The following is a 6,748-nucleotide window of genomic DNA, read 5'->3' on the forward strand; positions in this document are numbered from 1 at the left end:
CCTCTTCAAAAAGAAGTGCTGCTTTTTATCCTGATGAAAACGGATGCTACAGACTTCACTTACAGTATCTGATTTTTAAAATTACAGCAATTAGGCTTTGATGGAATCACTCTGGTAACAGATGTCTGACTAATATGTTTCCTTATTTTATGATAATTCAACTACAGACAAAGTAAATAAATGGCTTAAAACTAAGCAAAACTTTATGAACTTGGACATTGGTGATGGACACCAAATTCAGAGCTCAGAAGTCTTGTCTGGGATGTTACTAGTCCTTATCCTCCTACTACTCCACAATCCTGACCTTTAAAACATAAGATAAATGTACACATAGAAAACTTTGAAATTTGGACTCAGGAATTTGTGTTCTCATGCAAGGGATAAACTTTAAACTTTCAGGAGTTACATATTTACAGTCTGATTTCACAACAGAGAACACTGATTCTTCTATTCAGTAGGAAAATAGAAACACTTTCTCTAAAAAAGTTGCATACTTTACAACAAGAAACTGCTTGGAAAAAAAAGTAGAAAGAGAACAGTAGGGTGTGTTTTTAAGCTATGTAAAACAACGTTATTCTTAGAACTACAAGAATTCTTTACACTGGAACAATTTAGTGCATTGAAATACTTTTCAAGTAAATCATGGGTTTTGGTCAGGCACTTTAAATTTATCTTTTCACAAATAGAAATCTACACTGTCTAACTGGAGGGCTGTTTTGGCTAGAGCCATCCCACTGCCTGCTTGAAAAGAGAGGTGGAGAGCAAGTGTATATCTACTAGATACCTCAGCCTGTGCTTTCTACAGAGCCAGGCTGCTGCTGCCACCCCTGCCACAAGATTGCTGTATGAGCATGCTCAGAGACAGTGAAGAAACACCTGTATGCCCCAAAGGGGAAAAACAAACGCAGAAAAACAAACAACACTGGAGTTTTAAAACTCCTCTTCCTTCCCAAAGATGTATTAAAAGAGTCTGATCTCTGTTTTACACAGACTGGCAAGCAATTAAAAGTCAGCAAGAAGTTCAAAAGATGCTGATTTTCTCTGCTATGCTGCTTGCTTTAGAGATTGCACTTCTATGTTGTTTCTCAGATGAGATGATCTCTCTTCTAGGTGTTTCTAACACATATACTGACTTAGATTCCTATCCTGCAAATACTATCAGTCATTATGTACACGTGTTCTTGTCAGCAGTATCCAGAATATATTTATGTGCATTATTCCTAGGACATCTTTAAAAACAACATGCACTGAAGAGGGACACACGTGAAATGCAGCAGGGCTTCTGTTAAAATGCAAAAAGTCCACCAGTTTTTAAATCAGGAAATCCTAAATAGGTTTCCTCCATCACCTCCAGATAACATAGTACATTTCTCACCTCTCCATCTATAAGAAATGTGAGTGGGAGAAGGAAATTCTGCAGCTTCTGCATAGTATAGCCAAATACCTTCCTCCTGTCAAATCCTCCCCACAAAATGGCTCAAAATATATTTACAGTACAGCTTTGTTTTAGGAGTCTTACTATCTTATTTATGCCACTGTTTCAACCTCTGCAACTCAGAGGACTGGAAACTGAGGTTTCACTTCTGACAGTAAGAACTAAGTTTGTAATACAACAGCCTGAACTAGGACTCCAAGAAAAAAGACAAACGAAAATTATGAAAATGGGCTGCATGTTGGGAATACAGCATAGAGAGCTGAAGTTCCACACCCCATGCTTATTTTTCTCTTCTAATGGTGTCCATAGTGGGGTTTTGCCTTTCTTGTACTACACATTTCTTACTTTAAGGCCAGTTGAAAAACATGGGTTTTTTTGTAGGCACCTGAGGAACTCAGGGTAAGATAATGAAAGCTTTGAGAACTAAATCCAATCTTGCCAAGTGAGCAATCCTCACTATTTATTCTGATCTAGACTTTGAGCCTCACACAACTGTATGGTATGTTACACTGAAAGCCCTGAGCCAGCTGGAGATGCCTGGGAAAACAAGAAGCGGGGAGTCACATCTGACTGTCTGCAGCTCTCAGCCCAGTCTGACTCCCAGGCTATGCTCCTGCCTGGGCCCACAGAGAACCACAGAACTGAAAACAAGAAAACACACGCAAGAAGCTCCAGCCTCAAGAAAAAGCAGAGCCTCTGGTCCTTTTCTCATGTTGTCCTTAATAGACTGTGAAAGTGGCTAAAATACCTTCAGAGCTGCTTAACCCAGCATCTTCTCCCTTGTACGTGTCCTTGCAGGGCTGCAAAGTTGGCCATCTAGCTCTAGTTAGTCTCTATACAAGCTCGGTGATACACATCTGCTAGTGAGCCTGGCCCACTCCCTACTGTTTCATTTTCCCCTGCCTCAAGAAACAGGAACTGCTATTCTTCAAACAGATTTTCAGTGTGTAAGACTCTACCATCCATTTGCTAGCCAGCTTTAAGTTAGTTAAGCAAGAGTAAATCCCACTGGCCAGGTAAGTCTTAGGAACAAGGCAAACCACTTAGCACACTACTAGTAGTAGCACTTACATTGTCTTGCTCTGGTGTTGACTTTTGTTTGTGTTGATGTTACAGTAAGGAACCTTACCTGAAGCAGGTCTCTAGGTAACAATGAGCTCTAGCCATACCTCTCTGGTGGTTACAAGATCCCACAACTTTTGGTTTTTTGGAGCCAAAGCAGAAGCCCACCAGCTTATGGGCTTTTTGTCATACCTACCAGAGCAAATAATTTTGACAGGTCTCTCCTCTGTTTTGCCAAAGAGCTGAAGCTCATGCTCAAATCTCTCACTTCTCTTCAGCTGGGCTGCTCTTCCTCTCACCCATAGTTTCTGAAGGGAACATGACTCAAAAGTGGGGCTCTACAAATACCAGGTGCAGGCACCACTTGGCTTAAAGAAGTTAGAACACAAGCTTTACAATGAATGAAATTTCCTCTCATCGTGTGCAGTCTCACAAACCAGGCTGCATGACATGTCAGATCACAGACCAATTAATGCAACTTAGGATCTTTAGTGGCCTAAGAGACTGCTGAGATAGGAACAAACAGCTGAAGGGAAGAGGTTAGATGACATACTCTGCATAGCTGGATGTGAAGAATGATGTAAAACCGTTTGAACTCACTAGTCAGCAGAAGAAGGAGCCAGAGAAGGTTGTTAGTGCTCATAAAGGGAAGATGAACTGATTTGTCAACATTTTTGTTAGTGTTTAACAGAAAAAGGAGGAATTAAAAGTAAAAACAAAGAGATGTTGAATAAGGGCATAAGAAGGAGCAATTAACCCCACATTGGGTGTGGAGAGCAATTTTCTCCAGCATATCCTCTTTGCAAATGAGACACAGCAGGAACTGGAACAAATGGATCCAGCAGTTCTTTTGCCAGAGTATCTACCAGTAGAGCTTCTGTTCTATAAATGATAAATAAGAATGGAGGTGACTAAATCCTGTCAGTTTCAACCCAAATTTGCACTGTTTTAAGTACCAGCTAAACATACACAAAGTCAAACCTGCTCCAAAACATTTGCAATCTAAAGGCAATAAAATTGGAGGAGGAAGGAAATGTTTATCACATACAAATGGCAAATGCTAGTTACATGGTAGCTTGGATGACTGAAGGGAGATAGAAGCCAGGCAAGTCAAATTACTGAAGGGAAGGAGAATTAGAAAGAAGGATGTAATGGACGAGGGAAAAGGGGATAGATAGGAGGTGACTTGCTTATGGGCTCTATTTCCTGGTTCAGGGAAAGCAGGCAGAGCCTCATGCAGTCTGCAACCTTGGGCAAGGTGAGATACTGTAAATGACTCTCTCAAAAGGTACAGCACCCTTTCCCTTCCCACCCATGCACAGATGATGCTCATCAGCACCCACACACTGCATGGCCCTGATCACTCAGAGCTTCGTCAGTTAATAAGTATCTCACAAGTGTCTGTGACAGAAGGAGACTCATGCAGTGAGCCAGGCTGCCAAAACAGCTCTCTGAATAATTATACCTTTGCTCCTCTTAGCATTTATTGTCTGTTGCAATTTCTAGTGAAATCCCTCAAGTACCAACAAATCTCAAAAGGCAACTCAAGTCTATCAGGATGAGTCCACTTCATAATACAGCCACAGGGGAGTACCCACAGAGACCCTTCTGGCTCTCCCCATGCCCACACAGCTATGTTCTCTTTTAATGAAAACCAGGACTTCAAGAGAGAGGAGGGGAAGTGGCACACAAAAAGCTTGTTCTCACATTCAGTCACTTGGGGGCCAGTCTGCAGGTCCAAACTCCACAGTTTCACTACAGCCTGCGAAAACAGGGAAATGGGAACATGGAAGGCTTGAATACACACATGTGCTTTTTGAAGTCTAGGAGCACCTTTCCGAACTTTTCTGGTGCATTAAGCTTAAGATAAATATTTGACACCTTCAAACATTCTTCTTCAAGGTCATGGAAAAATGTCCCCTTTCTAAATGCTTATTAAATTTCTTTGGGTTCATATGTGAAGAGGATCTTTCTCTGCAGAGCTGATCTCTCTCTCAAATACTGCATTGTCTTGGCTCACAATGTTCACCAGAGTCTCTTCATCATTACATTCTGTTTATTGAGAATCCAGTTTTGAGCATATCTTTATGCATTAGATCTCCTTCCTTGTAGTGTGTAGTTTTCATTTGGTAGTACCTCCACAGTACTCGACTGTGTATCGTTCAACTTTCATAAACTTCATGAACTGGCCTGGGTGTTTTCCTCTGCTTTACAGATTACAGTCAATATAATTGGTCAGGTTTGTATTCTCTAGTAATAATCCTCCTCTGATTGCTTTGTCTCAGTGCCCAGTCAGCATGTGGCAATTCATCAGGAACTGTGTTATCTGCTCTGAGGGAAAAAGCTGGTGGCTCAGTTTGCATTTTCATTCTGTATTCCTGTGTCCAAAACAAAAACAACTCCCTCCCCCCACCCTCCCCTCTTATATTTACTTGATTAATGTCGTGGAGGTTGAAGCATGCTTCAAATGTCTGAGAGACATTGACTGATTCAGAATGTGAGAGAAAAAAAGAATCTCGTGACTATCTTCATTTTTACTGGTACCCACTGCCTGCATAAAAGGCTTTTTCAGTTGGCCTCTGCTTTTGCAGAGAATGTCAGCTGTGACAGCATTTTTAGCTGTGACATTTTCCCCCCACTCAGAGTATTTTCTTAGTCCATTATACCCCATTTACCATCTGCTGTACAACAGTCATACATTGCCAAGAAGCCTGGCCACAGTCTGCTTCATTCAGTGGGCAAGCCCCAGTTGCTTAGCCAGGCACAATGTGAGCCACCGTGTAGCACAGCATCCAATTCCAACCGCTTGTGCCACAGCTTCTCAGGGGTGCAATGCTCCAGCACAGTCTCAGAGGCAGCTGTGACCACCGATTCGTTCCAACACAGAACAGTCATGCTTCCTTTCAACTTCTGTGAAGAGAGGAGGGATCAAGCACTCTTTAGGCCTCTGGATGCCTTTTGTTCCTAGTTTCACACTGTGAATGTGGTAGAAAGGGAGAAGCAATGAGGCTGGGAGTTGAGAAAAGCACTGCCACATCCTGGGTACAAACTGGCTGAGTGATTCTGCTGTCCTGCCTGGCCCTACACAGTGCTGGGGAGGTGGGGAGCAGGAAGGTTGGGATTATGGTGCTGTCTCTAGCTGTGTATCAGAGGCAGCTTCAGTAAGTATGTGCCCAGATCATCTGACCTCAGAAACAAAGGGCTGATGCCAGTGTTTGTACCCCTCCTGCAGGCTGTACAGCTGCTGGGTCTGAGCACCCACCTTGGTTCAAGCACGGTAGAATTGCATGCGAGCATTCAACTTCATCCTGCCTTGTGAGATGGCCACAGCTCCTGAGCCACATGCAGTGACACAGACCAATCTGCCAACAGGAACGCCACAGTCCAGTGTACCACTCAACATCCCTGTCCCACTGTTGTTTTACTGTCTGTTGAAAAGAGATGTCAAGGCTGAACACATCCCTGACCTAAATGGGGAAATTTCACAATCCCATGGCTCTGAGACCCCAACAGCCTGTGTTAACCAGAAAGGGAAGACTTCTTGTCCTGCCCAGCTACACCTGGTCACCCTCAGCTGGCACTGTCTCTGCTGCTCTCTCAGTATGTACAGACACATGAATGTTGACATGACAATGACACATTTGCATTTTGATGACTGGCTATTCAGAGAGGAAGTGGTAGGCCAGATACTATTTCTACACAGTGAAAATCAGGACAAGTCTAGTGCACTGGGAAGGAAGAATACTACAAGGTGCTAGGACTCCAATACCGCACTAGTAATAGTCACCTGTAAACCCCTGTTGCAGTTCCACATCAAAGTAACCTTTCTTTAAAGGTCTCAAGGCTCAAATCCATGGGATACTGTGGTCCCTTCATGGAAATCACTAGAAATTGATGGCACAACTCAGGATTTTTTAGGATGAGGACTCTGGTAATCAATAACAAAGCTCTGAGCAAGAAAGCCCATAGGATGATTTAGTAGATAGGCATACTGCTTGGAGAGGGGCCAGGAAAGAACTGTGCTTGAAGAGGCTGCCCTTGGCAAGAGACACCTTTGTTACATTTGTCCTGGGCTGTACACACCCATTAGTTCCACTTACCACTGTTCTGTGAAGTAGGAAAAAGCCAATCTCAATCTGCTCCATTTCTGCCTATCATCCAGTTGCTGAGAAGGAAGCATCTAGGATACAGCCTCTGTGCTTTGCTTGGTGACAGGTTTCACTCCAAGAAGCCTTTCCCTTACTTTGGGGT

This window comes from Colius striatus, chromosome 5 (genome assembly GCF_028858725.1).
Source record: "Colius striatus isolate bColStr4 chromosome 5, bColStr4.1.hap1, whole genome shotgun sequence".
Lineage (NCBI taxonomy): Eukaryota > Metazoa > Chordata > Aves > Coliiformes > Coliidae > Colius > Colius striatus.